Source organism: Myodes glareolus, chromosome 12 (genome assembly GCF_982192425.1).
Source record: "Myodes glareolus chromosome 12, mMyoGla1.1, whole genome shotgun sequence".
In the NCBI taxonomy this organism is placed as follows: domain Eukaryota; kingdom Metazoa; phylum Chordata; class Mammalia; order Rodentia; family Cricetidae; genus Myodes; species Myodes glareolus.
Window position 1 is genome coordinate 36,250,065 of NC_142037.1, and position 22,421 is coordinate 36,272,485.

Below are 22,421 nucleotides of genomic sequence, written 5' to 3' on the forward strand. Positions count from 1 at the left end.
GACCCCAACTCGTTTTAACCACAGTTATACCGTTTTGCAAAGGTTCACAGATAACAAGCTCAGCTCAGGACCTCCGGAATGCTGAGCAGATAACAAGCTCAGTTCAGGACCTCCGGAATGCTGAGCAGATAACAAGCTTAATTCAGGGCCTCCGGAATGCTGAGCAAAGATACCTGAGGTTAGAGCAAGGACAGCCTTATCTGGCTGCAAGACAGGGGATTTATGGACTGGCCATAGAAACAAAGAAAGAGAGGATTGTGAGGCCTGAGTCACGTATAAAGCGGGGCTCATCACGAGTCAGGGGCTGTGCAATCAGACATCTGGTTGCCAGCCAGGAAAGGGGGGCAGGATAGGAGGAACAGTAAACCGCTGAGTAGTCCCCTCATTGTTATTTAGGTTAAGAATTTACCACCCTGCATCTTGCTTCTGTAAACCTCGCTTTTTGCTCTCCTATAAGAACCCCTCACCCCCAACCTGCGGGGCGCAAGTCCTCCGAGAGACTTTGTCGCCCCAGGTACCTGCGTATCCAATAAACCTCTTGCTGTTTGCATCCGGCTGCGTGTTTTTGACTGATCTTTGGGCACGGGGTCTCTCCCGAAGGAAGACGCCCACGGGAGTCTTTCACACCAACAAGGATGCTAGGAAACCAGCCATCAAAATTCCGATCACCACGCAGGGAGGACCATGCTGACAGATGGAGGTGTGTTCATTACATAGCTCAGAGCCTACCTGAGCATCCTCCTTGGTGCTAGGCTCCTCTTTGCTGTCGATCGCATGGCTACTTAGCCACAGTTGCAGTTATATAGCTATGAAGATGCCTTTTACTCCTAGAGAGAGAGTGGGGTTAGGGGTGGGGACTTGGGGGTGAGGTGGAGAGGGAGAAAGCTGATAGATTGATTTTGAAAGAGGCACAACGAAGGCAGATTGGAATATACTGGAGATATTGGTTTTCAGTATCTCTGTATCTTGGGGTCTTGGGGGACTAATGACCCTTTCACAGGGGTTACCTACAGCCATAAACACAAATATTTACATTACAGTTTTCTTAACAGTAGCAAAATTACAGTTATGAAGTAGCAATGAAAACAGTTTTATGATTTGGGGTCACTACAACATGAGAAGTATATTAAAGCGTCGCAGTATTAGGAGGGTTGAGAGCCGCTGCTCTCAGGGGAGTACCGTGTGTGAGACAGAGAAGGTATGACTGTGAGTGAGAGGGGTGGGCCACGCTGGTAGGATCCACAGAAGCCTGGTGTGCTGGCTCATTTTGGTTGTCAACTTGGCACATCTTGGAAGAGGGAGCCCCAGCTGAAGATTCGCCTCCATCAGGTTGGCGTGACGGCCTGCCTGTTGGGCGTTCTTGACTGCTGATTGGTGGCACTCTGGGTAGTGGTATCCTAGGCAGGTGGACCTGGGTTAACTAAAAAAGGCATCTGAATGTGAGCCTGGGATAAGTCAGACAGCAGCATTGAGTCCTCTGCTTCAGTCCCTGCCTCCAGGTTCCCACTTGAGCTCGTTCCCTGGCTTCCGTGGATGATGGACTGTTACCCATAAGTTGAAACAAACCCTTCTTCTCCCAGTTGTTTTGGTCAGTGCTTCATCACAACCACGGAAAGCAAACTAGGGCACCTGGTTGTCACTTAATAAGACCCTCACCTACCCACTGAGCCCAGATAGCCAGCGACCTCTTGGACTCTGTAAGTGATTATGCGGTAATTTCAATGTGGATTCTTGGCGAAATTCCAAAACAGGACTGAACCGAGTGATTTGTGAGTTCTTGGAAAAGAAAGATGATGGCGAGAAGCCAGCATGAGTTGCGTAGAACAAAGCGGATCAACCCAGTGCCTTTTCTTGCTTCTGATGGCTGTTTGATTAGTCAATCAGCGAAACAGGAACTTGTGCCCCGCAGAGGCAGCTGGGGTGGTAGCCAAAGACTTAGCCCTCTCTGGCTGCTATCAATGTACTTTCAGGATCACAGGTGGCCTTTGTTATGCCCGGATCATGGAGTCCCCCCAAAACCAACTTAGAGACCGAGTCCTGTATATAAAAGCAAAGAGCCTTTATTCTTACAGAAGTTTGCAAACATGGACTCTCCATGTGTCTAACATATTGGTGTGATTGGGGAGTCCCGAGCTCAGCTGGGGTGGAGTTTTTATAATAGCAGAGGTTGGGGTGAGGGATTTCTAAGGTTCAGAACTCCTGACTGATTGACATTTATCTAGGGGTGTCCTGGTGAAAAACGATGGGTGTGTGCTGGCAGGTGATCCTATCTTTAGATGGTCTGTTCCTGGGTGGTGCCTGGGTAGTCTCAGTTTGTGGTCTTTCTTGGAATCAGGCATTGCCTTAGGGTAAACTACTGAACCTTGGGCTTCTATTGAGCTTGTCGTGGCTGGGTCCTATAGTCTTGTGGGCCATCCCTCCTGTATTTTGCTATTTTTATTCTCAACTTAGTTCAGCAAAGGGGTCTCTGAGAAGCTAGCCAGTGGGCTCTATCCTTACACTGGCATACTGGATTAGTCGTTGTGACTGAGGTCGATAGCAGGAAAGCGCTGTGTCTTCCCTATGATGTGGCTGGCTTGTAGTGGGAGGAGGGGAGTTGGTTCTAGCACCAGGCAGAGAAAAATGTCAGCCAGGGTTCATGTGGAACTCCTCATGGGCCTACGGGGGGAAAGCTACACACATCTGATTAAAGGTGCATACGATACTTGAGCCCTGTGCAAACTTCCCCACCTTAGGAGCCATCCTGGTCCCAAGTTGAACAGAAATCCACACCAAAGTCAATCATCGAAGCCAGCCTCTGAATGTTTGCTTTCTCTGTGGCTAGGAGCCAGGTGGCCTTGAGGAACTGTGTATAACTCCAAGGAGTCCTGAGAACATCTGTGAATCAGGTTCTTAGTGACCTACGGGGACCCAAAGTCACAGTGACAGGGATCGTAGAGGACATGACACCTCCTTTTCTACTCCTAGACTTGAAAAATCTATCTGGGGTCATCTGTCGGTTCAGGAGCAACAGTGTAAAATCAGTCCTGGCAGCCTTGTGAATAAGGGAAAATACAAAGTGTAGCTGGCAGAGTGCTCGGGTGGATGAAGAGCTTCAGAGTAATTCTCCCTAAACGTTGCACCTCAAACCTCAATCTCCTTCACCGAGAGGGGCCTCTCGCCTCGTACCTCTCTGTCCTGACCCTGTTCAATTTCTTGATTTCATCTATGACGTGGGACGAAGGCACAGAGAGCAGGATTATTAAATTTTTAGATGCCAGTTAGAAGGGATAATTGAAGTCCAGAGAGATAGCTGAGCGTTTGGAAACATCCTGACAAGCTGAATTGAAGCCCGAAACAAACAAGATGAAATTTAACAGGGACCAATATTAAGCCCTATATTTAGGTAATAAAAATGAATTATGTAGGTACTCTATCGGGGAAAGTATGACTTGGGAGAATTTCAAATTAAAGTCCTGCGGCTGGGCTTTTGTAGTGTTGATTGCCTGATGGGGGCAGCAGAGAGAGAGAGAGAGAGAGAGAGAGAGAGAGAGAGAGAGAGAGAGAGAGAGAGAGAGAGAACTGATTTTGGTAGTGCAGGAGGGCTGGCAGAGAAGGGACAGACAGTACAGAACAACAAGGGACAAAGGACCTGAATGGGACCCGGTAATCCGGCAGACCAGCAGACGGGAGGTGGGCAGGTGAGGACTGCCTCGTGGCAGTTAGGTTCTGAGTACGGGTGACTGTGTCCAAGTGAGGCCAGGATCTCTACACTGAAGGTCACTCTGTCCCAGGCAGCCTGCGTTGACCTGTCTGTTATCTTCTCGGCTGCACCCACCCAGGCTGTGAGGTGACTTTCAATGGCCACAGGCTCCATGGGAGCAGAGACTGTATATAACTCAGTGACAGAAACAGAGACAGGAAACAGACTGGGAAGGGTGGAAGGGAGGATGTGGAGGATCTTTTGAGAGTTCTGGATTTGATACCTGAATGTACCAGTGAGGTCCCCCCCCCCCCCCCCCCCCCCCCGCCACGACCCACGCATTGCTGATTCCTGGTTCTGATAGTTACTATTCCGGGAACTTGATCAAAGCGTCCGGGAGACCGCTCTGTACTGTTTTTACAACTTCTTGTGAATCTGTATAGTTTTTAATGTCTAATTTAAAAAACCAAGCCCTCCTCTACAACGAGTGTGGGGTGGGAGAGAGACCTCCATTCTCTTTTGGAGAAAATGAGTGGTCAGGGCAGTCTGGAATCTGGGGGGAGGTTTGTATCCAGGAGTCCGCACCCCCATCCTAGGTGTCTGAAGAATTGTGAGAAGGGAGCTTGGGCCTTGACATTCACTAAGAGGGCTGGGTATGGTAGCCCCTGTCTTTACTTAGAATTCTGGACGCTAAGGCAGGAGGCTCTCAGGTTTGATGTCAGAGAGTGCGTTCCAGATGAGTCTAGACTACATGGTGACATCTGCCATAGACAAACACCTCTCTTCAAGCCCCCACCCCATCCCAAACCCAAAACAAAAACAATAAACAAAAAACGAAGTCTGGAGACAAGGGCTGTTTTCCAAACAGACCTGAAGGTCCCGGGTGGCGGGAGGACACAGGATACAGGGCACTTTCTTGGCTGCTGGTGATTGTTGAGAGTGATTTCTGGGAGGGGTTGATTCATTCTGAGCAAACTTTCCTAGAATTCTCCAAGAACTGTTAAGACAAAGCTCAGGTTTAAGGCTCGGGAACCCGGGAACCCGGGAGAGTTCAGTGTTTAGGCAAGCAGCTCCTTTTAAGTCTCAATCTCACCCTGCTGTGTGGGCTGAGCTAAACCAGCAAGGAGGTCCCCCAGCAGGGAGGAGGTCCCCCAGCAGGGAGGCCGGGTCTTAACTTTCGTTTCCTGTTTCTGACCCCAGCCGGAAGTGGCTCAGTGCCTTCACGGAGTTGCTTTCCCTTTTCTCCTGAGGCCCGGAAGGAGGATCTGTAGGCCTGTTTGGCAAACCAGTTCAATTAGAGAAGCGAAGTGCAAAGTTCTCTAGCAGGTGACGGAGAGGCAGTCCACTCCTAGCGTCCTGGCAGCGAGCCAGGCTGCTTTCCGGTTCTTCTTCCCTCAGGGTTCTTTGGCTCGGGGACTGGAGAGGAGGCTTCTCCTGGCCAGTTTAGGGGCCTTGAATCTTACTTACGCCTCACCATATCCCTGGAGCCTTCACTCTTGTCTATTTTTTATCCCGTGTATGTGTGTGTGTGGACACTCGTGTGTGCATATGCCCGCGCACCCGTGTGTATACGAATGTGGAGGTCCCAGGCTAACTCTGGAATTCTTCCTCCCTGAATCTCTCTCCACTTTGTTCATTGAGGCAAAATCTCTCAGTTGACCCAGAGATTTGAATACGCCTCGGTGCAGCCAGGCAGCTTACTGAAGGGGTCACTTCTTTCTGCTTCCGGAACACTGAGAGTATACATGAACCACGACTCCCACCTGGCATTTTCTTGGGTTCTGGAGATCCGGATTCCAATCCTCATGCTTGTGTGGCAAGCACTTTAACTCTCCCTGTCCATCCCCACCATTGTCTTTTGCCACCGAGTCTCTGAGGATTTCTGTTCTACAGCTGACATCCCAGTTACCATGCCACTGGTGCATGGTGCGTCCACGATCCACTCTTGTAACTGCATTCCCCTGGGCTTCCACTGCTGCTTCCCTCGGTCGTGCTGGGACTGGGTCTCTGCACGACAGCTCCTCTGGCACTTCCGTTTCTCTTAGCACCAGCTGAGACCTGCTGGGTCCTATTGTCCCAAGGCCCAGTTGTTTTGAATGCTCAGAACGCCAAGGAGCAGGTACCAAGTGGTGGTATATTTTGATCTCTCCTGGCAGTGAACGTCCAGAGAGGATTCTGCTAGGGGAAAGGAGGAATTTGAAGAGACTGGAGGATCATGCGAGGCTCATTCTTCAATTAGGAGGAAAAATAAGAGGAAAAGAGGCTGACCATACTCAAACTAGAGACCTGTTGGGGAGGATATGGAAATGGAATATGTGTTGGGGTATATTTCCATACCCAAAGCTTGGAGGAGCGTTACAGATGGAGCTGGGATGGGTTTACATTGGAGTACTGTGCTCATCCCAGAAGAATGCTGAGGTGAGACAGGAGTGGCCCAGATGTGTGTGGAAAGTTGGGTCACAAAATTCTTCTTACTGAGCTCAACTGGTGAGAATCCATGGCTAACTTTTCTTTCTTTCTTTCTTTCTTTCTTTCTTTCTTTCTTTCTTTCTTTCTTTCTTTCTTTCCTTTCTTTCCTTTCTTTCTTCCTTCCTTCTCTCTCTCTCTCTCTCTCTCTCTCTCTCTCTCTCTTTCTATTTTACATTTTTCCCTTTGGGAACTTCACATCATGCACCCCAATCTCCCCAATTTCCCAAACCCTTTTGGTGTACTACCCTAAAGAAAATTTAAAAAGAAATAAAAAATAAAAATATTAACTAAGCAAGCAAACAAACAAAAACCCCACTTTGTTTCTGTCTTTCCTGACTTTCCATCACCTCTTAATTTGCCTTAGTGGCACTGGGCGCTGCAGTGTGTCACACGGTGGACTTTTCTGTCCAGACAGTTTTACTTGCAAATGTTCATTGCAGAATGAGTTGTTGGTCAGTTTCAAGGCCTCTGGCTTCTGGCACACCATCAACAGTGGACCCTCACCAAAACTCCTCTAGGATGTTCTGCTGTTGCCTGGAGTCATGGCGATTCTGCACCTATGGTTCCAAAGGACAGGTTTCTTTATGCACTCCAGCAGGTCACAGATGCTGTAGATGTTACCTCAGTGCCTTGGATGTGTGTCTGGGTGGTACCTGAGTTGGTCTGCCTAGGTCACTGGGACCCCCCCACCCCAGCTTAGGCAAGGGACAGAACCACCTCACCAATGCCCTGCCCCGTGGCAACTTTCCCAAGAGCAGGGACCAGTTCTCCCATGAGTGGCAGGCCCATGGCTAACTTCTTTTATAGTCTACTTCAGTCTCTGTGTAGGGAAGGATCAGGCAGGGTAATAATACGTCTTCTGTCCCCTTCCCCATTAGGTTTCTCCACCAATGCAGTAAGCCAGATCAAGCTGAATTGAAAAAGTATAACAGCAGGTATATTTGAGCAAAGCACCTTCCAGATGCGTTCTCCGGTCCCAGAGATGGGGCCAGAGAAGTCGTGCTGCCAAATGAAAGCAGTGAGATTTTATAAGTTGTAGGGAATGGGTGATGATGATGTGTCTATCACATGCTGGGTTTATGCCCAAGTATGGTAAAAATATGGTAAAAAAATGAGCCCTCAGGTGGGGACTTGGGTGACTGGCAGCTTTAGGAGAGGAAGCTGTAGTAGTAGCTCTAAGAATGCAGAACTGGGCTTTTGGGCGCCTTCCCTGTGTCCGGAAGCCCTCTGAGCGGCAGGGTTTAAAGAGAGTGAGAAAGACAGGAATGGGTCTTGATGGGTCGTGCAGGTGCGAGTTGGCGGTCCCAATCAAATAGGTAACACATGCGATTCAGTTGTGCTGCGGGAAGGTTAGCAAATACGGGTGAAGGCATCAGACTCGATCCACGGGGGCAAGGTGCTGCTGCTGATTGAGGGGTTCATGAGGGTATATTGAGGGCCTCTAGTTCCCTACCACTCTCCCACCCCTAATGCTTCTTGACTTCTGAAGGAAGCTGCTGCCACACTGTGCTCCCTGGGCTAATGGGTTGCAAACTCCGAAGCCACTGATGTCTGAACAAGTATGTCAACATGTGGGTACCAATACTGGGCACGCATGGCTCAGGGCGGTCCTAGGACCTGGAGGGAACAAGGGGAATATGGCTCTCTCAAAATTGTTTAGATGCACATTGCTCCAAAACTTGGTGTCTTCCTAAAGAAGTCATCTGCAGATACAACCTGCCTCCTTCTCCTCTGAACCTTGAAGAGATCTCTCCTGGTCCAGGTTCCTAGGGTCCCTCTATTCTATGAATCTGGAAACGAAGAGGACAGAGTACATTGAGCATCCCTGGATAGAGTTGGACAAATACTGACCCTCCCCCCCGGCTTCTTTCACTCATCTGACAAATGGGTATAATGTCTTTCTTAACCATTTTGAAGCATCTCTCTGAGGGGGAAGCAAGATAGTGCCTTTTTTAAAATTCATTCTCGGCTTCATTCCACAATGCATTTGAGGCAGCTTCTAAAAATACCTGTGATAGAGAGAGAGATAAAAATAAATACTATATGAAATCATCCACAATTGTACTCTAAGCACGTTTTTCTTATTGTCACTCATAGCCGTGTGGAAGTGATAACAGGAAGATCCCCAGACTCATTTCTAACTTAACCTTGGTCTTTAGGGGGCTCTAACTGAAAAGCAGGGCCCCACATGGGACTCTCAGACCCCAAAGCTTTCTAGCCATGAGGTCTGAGGTCTGGTTTTGCCTCACAGGGGTTTGGGTGACTGACTGAGGTCAGTCCTGACTCTTAGCCGCTCCTACTGGAAGCTTTCCTTCATTTTCCATTATCAGCAATGCCCAGTCTCTTCTGCCTTTGACCTCTCTATCTGGTCCCGGACTGGGTGCTGGCATACTGATAATTAAAATGCCTAACACTCTCCTACAGGGGATTCAAAAAGTCTTGGGATGAAAGCCACTGGCCAGGGTTGGCTTGATTTGAGCAAGTTGGTGCATTCTCTCTGCCTCTATTTTTTACTCCATAAGATGGGCATAGAGATCCATAGCCACCCTGTCTCCCGCAATGGTACTGGAAGGATCTGCTGAGACAAATCGCTATGCAAATGTTTGGAATCACCATCACTCTTCAATGCCATTGGAAAGTAATTTCAAAAACATCAGGGCCATTAGGATTTGGGAACAGATAGGACCCAGAGGCTTTTTCTTAAACACTCCACCAGGGTTTTTCAGTTTTTTTTTTTTTTTTTTTTTTTTTTATAACACTGGAAAACCATACTGCAAAATTTGGACCTTCCCATGGAGACCAAGGAAGACCTGTTACTTTCAGGGCATGCACTGAGCAAGGAATATGTGCCTAGCACTGAGACTAGCAGTCGAGGGTAAGGTTGCATTACAGGCTGAATGACGCAACTCACATTTACATGTAGAAGCCTTGAGTCCCAGAACTCAGGCTATGACTGTCTGTATTTGAAGACAACAATTTTAAAGATGTGGCCGAGTGAAAATGACAATAAAACTAGAATTTTAGGTGGCCCACTAATTCCGTATGAACTTCTCCTTTGCTCCTCTAGTGCTACTTCTAACACAGGAAAGTCAAGGACATACAAGAATGCTGCAGCTTCTGCCCTCAGGAAGCCCTGAGTTCAGGGGAGACTGCTGCTTCCTTCTAGATGTGCGGCTGGGATTAACACCATAACAGACTAGGACGGCCCCCTCATTACGTATGCAAATGCAATACAAGATGGCTTTGTATGGCACAGAGTAGTGTTGACTTCAAATGATAGAAGTTTAGGGAAAATATAAATCAAAGAACATGGTTGGGGCAGAGTTGGTGAAGGGAGGTTCAAAAGATCAGGGTGGATTTAAGTTTTAGGGCAGTTCAGTAAAGAGTAGGTTTGTGGAAGATGCCCACCCTAGGGCTCCTGGCCGTGCTCTAGGAGACTGTCTAAGACAGACTTCCAGTCTAGGGAGCAGCCACCCTCTGCTGTTCTGTAGTCGCTGGGGTCTGGCTGGCCGGTCTGCGGTTATTTGTTGCTGTTTTTCCAGGCAGATGGGGACTGCTGGCTGCTCATCAAGTTAGCAATTAACAAGTAATTCATTAGACACCTAATAAACAAATTATTAACCTGGCAAGTCATGTCCAGCCTCTGACTCAGGAGAGAAATGGCTATTAATAAGGTCTTGGAGTGGCAGTTGTGGTTTAGTGGTTAAGGTACTGGGCAGGGCGACAGGCGATGTGGGTTCTGGTCTCTTGGGCCAAGCAGCTTACCCTTTCTGGTTCTTATTTGACTGCTCATGCAGTAGGGCTAATAGAACTCAATTAGTGGGCAAATGAAGTGTCAGGAGCAGTCTATATGAATGTAGGGCATTGGATTATGTAAAATCAAAGTCCTCAGCCTACCGTATGCTGTTTCTGAGCCATCACCATAATTCCCCATCTGGCAAGCACAGTCAGACCTTTATGTCCTTGGCTTCTACATTCATGGGTTTCAAAAGAGTGCAGATAAAATGTGTGTGTGTGTGTGTGTGTGTGTGTGTGTGTGTGTCTGTTTGTGTGGGTGCAGATAAAATATGTGTGTGTGGGTACAGATAAAATGTGTGTGTGTGTGTCTGTTTGTGTGGGTGCATATGTGTGGAGGCTGGTGGTCAACATTGGGCTTTGAGAATTATTTTTCAGGAAACATTTACATTGTATTTTTAAAATGAGTTAACTTTTGTGTATGAATGTGGGTGTGCGTATGTTATGTGTGGAAGTCAGAGGACAACTTTCAGGAGTTGCTTCTCTTCTTTTACCATATGAGTCCTAGGGATCGAATTCAGGTTGTCAGGCTTGGTGGCACACCCCTTTACCCGCTGAGCCAGCTCACCAGCCTTGTCCTTTTGAGAAATGGTCTCTCACTGGCCTGAGACTCACTGGTTAGAAGAGATTAGCTGGTCTGTGAGCCCCAGGGATCTACTCCTCTCGCTTTCTCCAGCACTGGTTCATAAGGGTGTGCTAATATGCCTGAGGTTTTTTTTTTTTTTTTTCCCTCCTCAGTTATTTATTTATTTACTTATTTAGTGTGCGTGTGTGTGCGTCCGTGCACACTCTGGGGAATTGAACTCAGGATTTTAAGATTGGCGGCATGCCATGCATTTTAGTTACTGTCTCTCTGCCCCATCAAACCCCTCTTCTCCGAAACCTGTCTCTTTTCCAGATGTGTGACTTTTGTTGTGTGGCACATTTTGTTAACCAGGGCCATTGATGTGACCACTGGATGGAAACTATCCAATGGAGTCTAGTGGAGTCACTAGTGGGTACACAACCGAAGACAATGACTCTCCCTCTCCCTGCATCTACCAGTAGCAAATAGTTCAGGAGTGAGGGGCAGGGCCCCTGACACCCTTCTCCACCCACTCTGGGCTAACGACAGGCCAATTCTTGTACATGCCCAGTCCAGGCACCCATCGCTCTTGTGTGTTCATGATTGTAAGGGCTGTATCCCTATCTCTTATCCAGCTGTGGCATTCTTTCTTCGCCATCTTCCATAGCTTCCTTGAGCATTATGTGGATGGTATAAATATCCTGTTTAGGACTGGTCACCATCTGCCACTCCTTCCCAGCATCTTGCTGCAGTTGCTGCATTCAGCAGCATTCACCAGAAAGAGAAGCTCCCCTGCTTATGTCTGAGAGTAGCTCTTGTCTATGAGCACATGAGTATTTAGCAGGCAGTTTGATGCTGTCGTTTCAGCTAAACGACAGCGTTCCCTTGGTTCCCTTCTATGGTTTGTGACCTCCTCCACCAAGGGTTTTTGATTAGGTTTACAGTAGTAGGCATGGATTGTCTCTGGTGGAAGGGGGCCTCAGGTTGGTTTTCTCTGTAACAGTACTGCCACTACTATAATAGCACAAGCAGACACATCTTGCCTGGAGATTGGTCTTGTAGGGTTCATAGCTGGGAAAAGAGTTGCTTCTTCTCCCTTAGCACTGGGGATAACAAGTAGATGCCACTAATTGTTTTTGATGTAGGTTCTGGGGATTGAATTCAAGTCTCATACTTGCAAGACAAGTATATTACTGACTGAGCTATCTCCCCAGTCCCAAGCACAATAGATTTTTAAAAAATAATTTTGGGTTGTTGTTCCAGAAGGGTTATGAAGGCTGCTGGGGTGGGGATAAAGGCTTTGCTACTTGCTTCACAATTTGCTTTTTTGAGATGTGGTCTCTCACTGAACCTGGGGTTCATTGATTTTGCATATCTAGCTGGCCTGCAAGCTCCAGGGATTTCATTGTCTTTGTCTTCCTAGTGCTAGGACTATAGCTATCTTTTAACGTGGGTTCTGAGAATGTCAACTCAAGCATTCATGTTTGCGTGGCAAGCATTTTACTGATGAAATAATCTCCTCAGTCCCACACAGTATAATGCAGTTTATGGTGGGGATGAGAGCTTTAGAATTTCTCAGCAGAAAGCGGACTGTCAGCTAGGGTGGGAGGGGGAGGGGCTCCTAGGACCAGCATGGACTTAAAGCATGACTTCACTGCATTTTGCTGATTATAGAAATAACATGTGCGTACCCCTCTGTTCTGCAGAAAGGGGGAACTAGAAAGAAGAATATAGAGACAATCTCTAATCCTATCACTCTCTGATAACTGTTTTTGATATTGTTATGTGTGCCTGGTGAGGGTTTTGACAGAGACAGTGGGAGATCATTCTAGGTGTAAAGTGGCCTCAAGTGAAGGAAGGAGGCTTAGGAAGGTGATGGTCACTTTGGGGAGCAGATCTATCTATGACTATGTAGACTGGCATTGGGGTTGTGGGGCAGAATGTAATCAACAGCGGAAGAGAGGAGAAAGTGCAGGAAGTGGTACCAAGGTTCAGATCACAGGACAAGAGAGAGAGGAATGGGTAAGACTGGAAGCCTTAGCCTCAAACTGGGCACTTCTTTCTTCAAAAACACCTGTGATATGATGGAACGTACTGATATAGATGTCCTTTTGAGAGATGCTGCAGACCTCTGCAGGAAAACCAGGCAGACAGAGGCCAGGAGGGTAGGGGTCCATTCAGGTGTGTCTCAGGGGACCAGAGATCTATCCTGTTTTGATTCCCGGTGTAACAGATGTGACCTCCCTTCAGATCCTTGCTTCATGTCTAGGGGATAAGTTATCCACAGGTATGTTTTTGTGTCATGCAATAAGTATCAGGGGAGCTTAAGATAGCAAAACCTCTTTTCTATAACACATGAAAAAGAATGAGTAATGGACATTTCAGGTGACCCTGTTTAATGGATGAAGGAAATTTAGGTTCAGGGAGATAACTTGACTTAATCCAAGGTGTCAAGTGTGTCTGTCTAGTGACAGAACCAGGCTGAGGATCTAGGTCTTGGGTTTGCAAACTGTGTGTAATTAGTGGGCCGGTTCCATTGGAAATGAACTGATGGCAAAATGGATGTTTTTTGAAAACAGTCAGTATTTCTGCACAGAATCTCTTAGTCTATCTAGGATATATATATATATATATATATATATATATATATATATATATATATTTAATTAATCGAAGACTATGAAGGACCTGATACTTTTTCTCCAGAGTCTTCATAGATCAAATGGTTGACTGCACTTGTTGGTCTCCCCAGGTTATTGTGAGGCTTACAGGAGCTAATACAGGTGATACGGGTTTGGCACATAGTAGGTGCTCAGCCAATGATAGTTATAATTACTGTGATGACTCTCTGCTCATTGGAGTCACAGAAGTAACTGGAGGCTGGTGGTTCCTCTTCTGTTCTCTGCCATAATCAGTTGATCTGGAGTTAGCAAGAATGCATAGTTAGTCCCAGGTCACAGCAATTTCTTGGCCCCAGGAGAGTCAGATTCAGATGTCCTTAAAGGACCTTTGACTTAATCAAGCACCCAAGTTCTGCAGGTCACAGAATACCCAACTTTGATCCCCTGTGATGTCCATCAGATGGTCCTTCTGGTTCTAGTATTAATGGATGGGCCTATACAGTGGGTCCTGACTAATGAGTTATCACATGTCAAACATATGTATTACCTCTGACCCCTAGCTCACACTTCTCCTGCCTCTTTGATTGAGGAGTCTGTGCAGGCTGGGTTGACAAACACTCATGACCATGCATGAGTTAGATGTCTGAGAAGCTACCTTAAGCAGTAGAATCTGTCAAGGTACACTGGACGTGCTACATGTAGAGAAAACCATATCATAAACCTAATCTAACTTGGCAGAACCATCATAACAACTTGGTCAGAGACAGGCATTTTGCATGAATATTTTGTTCTGTTATAGAGTAGTTTCACACCCTTATCTTTTCCTATGCTCAGAATAATTAATTTTATAACCAAAATGTAATTATAGAGGTTAGCAAGGTTTGTTGGTTGAGTAAAAGATGTCTCTAAGACTCATTTCTATGTATACCCATTCTCTGTCTAGCTTCTTTTCCTCGTTGGACACTGGTTCAACCATTGAAGCCTACAGATTCGATCGTGCATATTTGTCTGTATATCTGCATCTCCTTTCTGAGATGGAACCTCTGCAGTCTGTCATACTGAACAGAGAGACAGCATCTCACAGACTTTGTCTCTCAATATCAATTTCTGTTTCCGGAGCTGAGTAAGTAGGCAGTTCCTTGCACCACTGAATATCCTTAGATATGAGTGCAGGGCAGGGCAGTTGGGAGAGAGGCTTTAACTTGAACTTTGAAAGGCCTGCCGAGGAGGTGGCTGGCAGTGGAGAATGTGCCCAGGTCCCCTTTCTGCCATTCCAATGGATCTCCTGGGGGCCTACTCAGGTTTTGATCCCTATGAAAATGGCAGGGCTGGACTGGCTATCAAACAGCTGATACTGTTCAGGGAGGCTTTATGTTACTCCTGTGTGGTCTCCTGAAGCACTCCCAGAACGCATCGTAGAAGTATAGTATCAGCCAGCCTATCTATCATTTGGCCTCCCACTTCTAGCTGCTCCCTGTGGGCAAAGGGAAGATCCCATTTCCTTACCCGAGTCAAAGATGATAGTGTATGGAATACCTGGTGTAGACATTGCCACCAAAGACCCGAGTGGCCATCTTGTGAAGGAATGCCTGCTCCCCCAAGCCTTCTTAGCAGGAATTTCTTTTAATGAGCAGTCAGAGTCCAGTGGGGTGGTCTTTGCCCACAAACCCTTACTTCTTATCCCTAAGGATGTGGGAAAGTGCCTCTCTTTTTAAATGTATCATAGATACCGTACTGTTCTTTCATGTGGATGGGCACGGGTCAGCTTAAGTGCCATTTGAAGGATGCAGGGAATTGCTGTATAGCCACCTCACCAGGATCCCAGAGAGACGGGGACTCAGGATTCATGGAACTGGTACTCACAAAAGAAGGAAGTGAACTTAGAAGCTCCAAGTGCCTAATGCAGCTGTTTTATGAGCTGCTATGAGCAGCCTCTGCTTGATCAATGAACCTCAAGTGTGTGGTAAGGAGAGGGAGTGGCCCAAGAAGGCTGTGGATTTGCTTCTTCATTTCATTCCAACCCTTTTCTTCTGGTGACTTGCTTCGCCTGTCTGTGAGAGAGCCATTAGCTTGCATTAAGGCTTGGATTATGCTAACATTTCTCCCAAATGCACATATTTCAGAGAGGGAGGAAGGGACAGAGGGTGGGTAGGAGGGAGGGAGGGAGGGAGAGAGAGAGAGAGAGAGAGGTAATAAGATGGCATTGAAGAATCTAATGATTGATTGCTATTGATAGCAAAAAAGAAAAACAAAAAACAAAACAACAACAACAACAAAACCCTGATTGACTTTACAGGTTCTGGAACACATGCCTCATTGGCAACTGGAACTAAATAGATTATTACTTTGCTTAGGATCTGTTTCCCAGACTCAGCTTGCAAAGCTACAGCTGGCTTTGGTCAGTGTGATGGAAGGTCAGGTGGTAAACTCAAGATGTCCTTGGCCAAGTTGTCCCTTGAAATGGGGTCACCGGTGGGGGAGGGGCATCAGGGACATCAGGTGAATGGAAACACTGACACTGCTGATTCTTGATTGCTCTTCTGTGTTTTTGCTGTGGTCAGTCTGTGTGTGCAAGGAAGGAGGTTTCTTTTACAGGGAACAAGAGTTCTCTACAGGTTTCTTATAACCAGTTTTCTGTGGGTTGTATCCTTCTTATGCATGTTTGGGGGGGGGGTCACTCAGGCTTGGAACTGAAGTTGGTGCTTCTTTTTTCTTCTTACAACTTAAAAAAATATTGAGGTCTCTGGGCCAGAGTGCAGGGTTGGAGGATTACACCACTAATGTGTAAGAAAGAGGAGGCTTATTGGGTCAAGCAGGAATTCCAAAGGGTTGGACTCCCATTAATGTGCTAAATCTCTGTAGAATTAGGCTTTAAAGTCAAGAGCATAAGCCAATCTAGTTTGAATTAAAAGAATTTAAACAGTAAAAAAAAATCCTCTGCAGATTTATCAATTTTTCTTATGGAGAACAGAACAGTGGGAAGCAAATACATTTATTACATGAGTCAGTTAGGTCTTAGAAACTCCTAGGACAGGAAAGAGGAGGTGACACCAGGTCCAGAAGAGGCATCATTTGTCCATCAATCCATCCATCCATCCATCCATCCATCCATCCATCCATCCATCCATCCACCCATCCAGCACTTCTTTTTTCTTTTTCTTTTTTGGTTTATTGAGACATATTTCTCTGTGTAACAGCCCTGGCTGTCCTGGAACTCATTTATCGACCAGGCTGGCCTCAAGCTCACAGAGATCCACCTACCTTTGCCTCCTGAGTGCTGGGATTAAAGACAAGCACCACGACAGCCTGGCCATCAAGCACTTCTTAATATCTATGTACCAGCCTCTGAGGGTATAGTGACAATGAAGATACAGGTTCTACTTGCACAGAGCTGAAGGGGTATGACAAAACCATGAACCTTTCCTATAGGGTGTGAGGAAAGCTAACAGGGATACCCACGGTGGGACCAAAACGCCTAGTCTGTTCATCTGTGAAAGGGGGTGCTCTTCTTTCCCAAAGAGACCCATGTGCAGTGGACATGGGATACTCATTTCTGAAGCAGACGCTGGAAGGTGGGCTCTGGAACTCACTGCTCAAAGATGTGTGCCATCCGAAAAACCCTTCACAGTTGCTTGTTTGTGCAGGGTGTCTCATATGCTTCAAAGTGCTGTTGTGTTCAGCATCTCGCTTGGTCATCCTGCCTCGAGGTTGGTAGCAGTGTAGGCAACTGCAGTCCCAGAGGATCTAAGGTCACATGGCCAGCTGGGGGCAGAACTGGCTGCAAATATACTTTGCTGGCTCAGTTCCAGGTGAATAGATGGAAGGTGAATGGAGAGCCTTGAGATGCTGCACAGATAGGCAGGAGAGCAGAGGTTCTCACAGTGAACACACCCTGCTCCATTGTGGTGACAGAAACAACCTGAAGGAAGGATCCATTACAGATCATGGTTTGGGGGGTGGCTTTCAGTCCACTGTGGCGGGTAAGGCATGGATGGTGTTTGGGGTGGTACTCTGGCTGTGTTGGTGGGGACTTGTGTAAACCTTGTTTGCATCTTGCTAGGTCAGGAGCTAGAGGGTGCTGTGCTAGAATCACAGGTGGATATAGTTTCCAAAGCTCATCCCATCTATTTCTGCTTGTTAGGCATAGTCTTAAGGTTCTACAACCTCCCCCAAACAGAGCCACTAGTTGGGGACCAGGTGTTCAAACATATAGATCTGAAGGGAATATTTCAGCCTACCCGTCCCCCATTTCTGGGAGAAAACTTCTGCTTAGAAAGCAACTCTCTTGTTCTCATTTTGTGTCCAGAGGCCCTTGTAAACCTCTTTCCAGACCGTGGATAGAGAGCTAGGGCGTTTGAGTGACAGTCCATCTCAGACCTGGTGCTGATGCCCCACCTCCTTGCCAGGCTTGTCTAAATAAAGACATGGTCCCAGTGGGGAGTCACTGGGGCTGAGAGCTCTCCTGGGGGTGCCAGGCAGCAGGAGCTGCTCAGGAGTCTTGGCAGAAGCAGTTGCTGCCCCTATCTGTTTTAGCCTTGAGTAACATGGCAGATGGCCAGTGCCTGAGAGAGGCAGCGGGGTTGTTCCAGGCAGCTGGGGACTGTCAAGTACAGCGCTGGTCCTAGCACAGGGCTGGGTGTGGTAAATACATGCCAGCCTCCGACAGCAGAGAAGTGAGGGCACCGGGAATGCAAGACAATGCCTGGGGTTTTTAGCTTGCTGTAGCTCTGCGCAAGGGCAGCCTCCTAGATTGCTTATGCAGTGATGGTTAAGTGTGCAGGTAGTAAGGAAGGATGACAGTGTGTGTGTGTGTGTGTGTGTGTGTGTGTGTGTAGCCTTTTTTGGAGGTCTGATGGAGTTCAGGTCACCAGCCATTCCCGGCTTTCTTGGAGGACATATGTCCCAAAATGCCTTGGGTACTTTTCCCCTGCCCACCCCTGTCCCACCCCTAACAGTCACCCGTCCCAGAGAATTCTTGAGTGATGTAACACATCAGCAGGTTGGATTCTTTCTTTCCTTCCCAATTCTGTAAGACAGTCAGGATTCACTCATTCACTCCCTACTATAGGGTGAGAAGGACTGGCTTTTTGGTCTCAGATTTGAAACTTGCTGGCATATGTTGTGACCTTGACTGTGCCATGGCGTATGTCATGGACAGACTTCAACCCATTTGTTCACTTTGAAGGGAGTCTAGTTTTGGTACCATGTTTCTCTGGGATGCCATAAGACCTGGATGGGGAGGGTGTTCCTTCTGTGTGGGGGCACAGAGCCTCAATCAGAGGATACGTGGCTTTTTAAGGCGCAATTGCTTCTTGCCTCCCATACCTCTCCCTCTAAGAAATTGTAGCAAAAAGGTTTTTCCTTCTCTAATGGGCTATGCTGGAGCTGGGGTGGGGGGCGCTGGGCTGTGTGAGGCCACAGAACAGTCCTTGGGGCTTGAGAAGGGGCTAAGTAGAGAGATCCTACCTCTGCAGGGGATGAGAGGCACTAAGAACACTGACTGAAATCAATTAAAGGAATCAATACCCCTGAATGAAGGATGCTCTCTTCCTCATCTGGTCTCACTTACCCTAGTGTGAAGCCTTGTTCCCTCTCAGAGAACCAGCAGGTTTAGTTAATCCCTAGGCTAGCTCCTTCCTTCAGAGATGTACCTTGGGTCCATAATGACTTGGACCAAGGCTATTCTAGTTGGTGCTCTCCTGTCATCAGAGACCAACAGAGGGCTGGTAAACTCAGGGAAAATCCAGGCTCAGGACACAAGGCTGGACACTGTGAAGCTGTTTTATATGGACAGGATCCTTTCTAGTCTCAAGTCTTGAACTCCAAGGGTGAAGCTGGACAGGTGCAAAGTATAAGTAAGAAAAATAATTTTGAGTCTCATGATTTTTTTTCTTTTTACACAGACAGGGAAGGGAGAAAGGAATTATCTCAGATGTCCTTAGTTTATAGGCCTTGAGAGCTGCTGTCATTTTGTTTATTCGTATGGAACCCAGATTGTCTAATGCAGTACCCTCAATTTTAGCTGCCTGACTTTATCCCACTTAGAATAGGACTTTGTGTAAGTTAAACCACTAACCTAGCCCATGGGGGCTATTATTAGAATTAAAGGAGTATGAACTTATATTCCACCACAAGTTAACTACTTTCCCCCCCTCTCCATGGCAAAGCCTGCAAAAATGAGAGTTGGTGTCTTTATCCAAGCCATGGAGTAGAAGGCAATTTTCTTCCCCCATTCATGGTGTTCAAGTTGTCACCAGCATCCTGTTGATTCATTCTAGAATGCCCTGTCTCTGGCAGCCATCTCCTGTCCATGCCCTCTGCCATCTCCTGTTAGGGCCCTCATCACCTCAGGCCGACACCGTCACAAGTGCCCCCCATTGTCTCCATCATTCATATCATATCATATCATATCATATCATATCATATCATATCATACCATATACCACATCACACCAGTGTATGACAATACCTGCTCAATGCCTTTAGTGGCTCCTAGAGGCTCAAGTCTACAGCCCCTGGTGTATGTCACTCCCCATTGGATCCTTTCGATCTCCTCCCACCAGGCCTCTTGACTTGTGCAGTTGGCCCCTCTCAACTGGATGTCTCAGTCCTTCCCCATCACAGCAGCCTCACACAATAGCTCCCACACCTGAAATGCCCTTAGACAAATTTGCTTGCCTCTCCAGAGTGAGTCTCACTTCCACGAACAGTGAGATCCCTTTGGACACCTACCCTGAAATACAGCATCACTTTCTTTCTTCCTCTCTTTTTGCCTTTGGGGTGTTCCCTCTCTTTTCATGAAGGCACGACTAACTCCATCTCTAAACGCTTTCCTGAGGGAGACACCCAGTCCAATTCTCACAGCCTTTGGTGCAGTTCTGAGGACCTGTGAGGCATCTGGTAAATCTGGTAAGTTTATTCTGGTTGACTGGTGGTTGGTGAATATCCTTGGTTGGGCTGCTGCCCTGTGGTGGAGCACACCTCTGTGGTTCCTGGTGTGTTTATCATGATGGGGACGCATTCTTCTTCTTCTTCTTCTTCTTCTTCTTCTTCTTCTTCTTCTTCTTCTTCTTCTTCTTCTTCTTCTTCTCCTTCTCCTTCTCCTTCTCCTTCTCCTTCTCCTTCTCCTCCTCCTCCTCCTCCTCCTCTTCTTCTTTTCTTCTTCTTCTTCTTCTTCTTCTTCTTCTTCTTCTTCTTCTTCTTCTTCTTCTTCTTCTCCTCCTCCTCCTCCTCCTCCTCCTTCTTCTTCTCTTCCTCCTCCTCCTCCTCCTCTCCTTCTCCGTCTCCTTCTCCTCCTCCTTCTCCTTCTCCTTCTCCTTCTCCTTCTCCTTCTCCTTCTCCTCCTCCTCCTCCTCCTCCTCTTCTTCTTTTCTTCTTCTTCTTCTTCTTCTTCTTCTTCTTCTTCTTCTTCTTCTTCTCCTCCTCCTCCTCCTCCTCCTCCTCCTCCTTCTTCTTCTCTTCCTCCTCCTCCTCCTCCTCTCCTTCTCCGTCTCCTTCTCCTCCTCCTCTCCTTCTCCTTCTCCTTCTCCTTCTCCTCCTCCTCCTCTCCTTCTCCTTCTCCTTCTTCTTCTTCGTTGGTTTCCACCTATAGGACAAGGGAACCCACAGCTTTCTTCCTTATACCAAAGAAGGAGAGTCTACGTTATGCATGGATGGATTACTCTGTGCCTTCTTACTCCTTAGCGCTCTTGCTTTCGAGAGAATCTTCTCCACCAGGCAAAGAAGAGGCATTTAGGTTCATATATCCTCTTTCTCTCCTCCTGCACCTTGTGATGCTCAGTCTGAGTCCAGGGACTGCTCCCCCATCCTGCAATCACAGATACAGAGAGGTGGGGTCCATGGAAACTGAAAGGGATATAGGGTATCTAAGTGTGTCATGTCTCATCTCTCAAAGGATACCAACCCCACCCCCCAGTCTCCTATGACTTCCTCATGCAAGGTCTGCTCCTATCTTCTAGAAAACACTCTCCACTTCTCTTGACCCCTTGCTGTTTTTTAATCTCTGCTTCTGATTACACTTAGATCCGATAGCCTCATTCTCAGTTTGGATCCGGGAGGGAAGAGGTGAGTCAGGCTCTCTACCAGCGGCTTTGTGTGCAGTATTGTAAGTTTTTACAAAGTTGTTTTTTAGGAAACATCTCCACTTTATATGTGAGATAATTGAGGTTCAGAGGGACTAAATGGCCCCTGCCTAATACATTTTCCTCAGTAGATCCTGGTGAATGGATTGTGCTCTGTCTAACAGTAGCTTAGATTGGCCACTGGAAGATGGTGGTGGATCTCAGCACAGATAGGAGAAAAGAGGATTCAAGGTAAATACGTCCCACAGTCACACAAGCCAAAGGGTGGTGGCGGTGAGTGTTTCTCATTGTCCCTGTGAGGGTTGGGTGGTCCAGAAGCCCTGAAGCATCTCAAGTAGCTCACCTCCTACCACCAGAATCTGGTATCCCTGTTCCCATGGGAACTCGGTAGAGCTCATCCCTGGCTGTCTTCTACTGCTTTCTCAGTACACTTAACGATAGGCGGGTGACAAAATTGATGTTTCGGAGCCCTCTCCTCCTCATACTCAGCTAGAGCTAAACGGAGGTACGATATATACCGTCTGGGTAAAGGAAGGGACTGCTCAGCAGTAATTTTAAAGTCTCTAGGGTCTACTTGAAAGGGAGATCTTTAAGGGATACAAATGAGTGGAGGTAGGTAATGCCTGGACCATCAGAAGGCTCTGGAAGTAGGTGAGTGAGTGAAAAGAGCTTTATTTATTTAATGACAAGGCTCCCAGCGTTTGGCTTCTGAGCTAAGAGTCCCTAGAGGTATAACTCATATTGCTTCTCTCTCTCTCTCTCTCTCTCTCTCTCTCTCTCTCTCTCTCTCTGTCTGGTTTTCCGAGACAGGGTTTCATTGTAGCTTTGGAGCCTGTCCTGGAACTAGCTCTTGTAGACCAGGCTGGCCTCGAACTCACAGAGATCCCCCTGCCTCTGCCTTCTGAGTGGTGGGACTAAAGGTGTGTGCTGCCACCTCTGTCTGCTTTTTATCTTTTAACCTATGCTTGCCAACACTTGGCTGACATCAGATTTTTTAAGTTCCTCAAATTTTGGAAAGAACCTAGGAGACCTTGGGAAGTCATTTCGTAAAACAGAATCACCCCAGAGGAAGGACAGAGAGAAGCCTGTTGCTTCAGTACTGAGCAATCGCCCCACTTTCTGCGGGAACCCTTCACTACCCAGACATCACAGTGGTATTATTGGATGTAGGGTGTAGGATCATTGTCTTTCCTTGGGCTGGATGAGAC

At 47.2% G+C, this 22,421-nt stretch overlaps 1 protein-coding gene across 1 annotated transcript in view; it reads left to right on the forward strand.

The window, feature by feature from the left end:
- Positions 1–3,602: 3,602 nt before the first annotated feature.
- The window catches only part of Gfra2 (GDNF family receptor alpha 2), a 116,969-nt gene continuing 98,150 nt past the window's right edge, over positions 3,603–22,421 (forward strand). Inside the window, exons 1-2 of the mRNA XM_087912208.1 lie at positions 3,603–3,680; positions 21,345–21,444. The gene's annotated coding sequence lies outside the window, so the exon portion shown is untranslated. The remainder of the gene's footprint in view (positions 3,681–21,344; positions 21,445–22,421) is intronic.